The following is a 1,140-nucleotide window of genomic DNA, read 5'->3' on the forward strand; positions in this document are numbered from 1 at the left end:
GCACATCGTTATTTGTATATTTGTGGGGAACAGGTTTTATAACTGAATGCCTTCTTACATGGGAACCGGAAAGGATTTTTAGCCTTCCTTAGAATTAGCATCCCATCCATATGTGGGTTAGTTTGCATTTTGAGTTACTTTAGTTTCTGTATATGTCTTAGCCTTTTAACATGGCTTGTGAAGTAGGCAAGTATCATCCTCAGTTTACGAAAACATTGTGTTACAATGGTGCATAGAGATACTAACAATAGCATGGATAACAATGCTTAGAGATGCTATTCCTTATTCTTGTGTCAGGAGACTGTCTAGTGTCTTCCTGCTGTCTTTTGCCATACAACTAGCAGGAGGTGTAGCCAGCACAGGTAATTATGGACTGTCCAGGATTTTAGAGGAGTGGAAATGACTTCCTATGTTTCTGAACTGTCTTCCTGTTACCACATTCCTACCTCTTGAATGATCAGATTTTTAACCAGATCAGCTCCTCTCTGTTCTACAGACTGGTGTTGGTAAAAGAAGACTGAGTTACAAGAGGGGTAGTTCAGAAGAGGAAATTTGTAAGAGTTAGTCTGTTACAGTTCTGTTCCTATGGGAGTTCTGCAGACTCGCCTCTGAAAGTTCAGTAGTTGTGTCAGCTAGACACCATCTTCAACAGAAGATCGTGTGCTCTTGCAGGCCGGAGAACAGGCAAACACCCTGTCAACAGCAGTAAATGGAAAAGAACATTAACAGCACATGCTAAATTTCTATTTCTTAGTTTGAACTGCAAACAAGTTTTCCTCTATGACTAAGCTCAAAGTAATCAGTATGTTGCTTAGGAACACTTAGAAGTGGTTCTGACTCACTTCATCCGTTATTTTTTTTATTGTTGTTCTTGTTCATTAATAGAGATGCCCTGGATGCCCTTGGTTTGAAGAGATACTGCTGCCGCAGAATGCTCCTAGCCCACGTGGATCTGATTGAGAAGCTTTTGAATTATGCACCCCTGGAGAAATGAGATGAAAAAAAGTACCCTGCTACAAGCTATGTGGGACGTATCTCTAATTCTAAACTTGAAACCGGACTTCAGGCAGTAAAGAATGAAAGCCACCTGTAGTGCAACCATTGAGAGATGTTTACCTTCTGGAGAAAATACTTCCCAAA

This window comes from Charadrius vociferus, unplaced genomic scaffold (assembly GCF_000708025.1).
Source record: "Charadrius vociferus isolate BGI_N301 unplaced genomic scaffold, ASM70802v2 scaffold467, whole genome shotgun sequence".
Classification (NCBI taxonomy): domain Eukaryota; kingdom Metazoa; phylum Chordata; class Aves; order Charadriiformes; family Charadriidae; genus Charadrius; species Charadrius vociferus.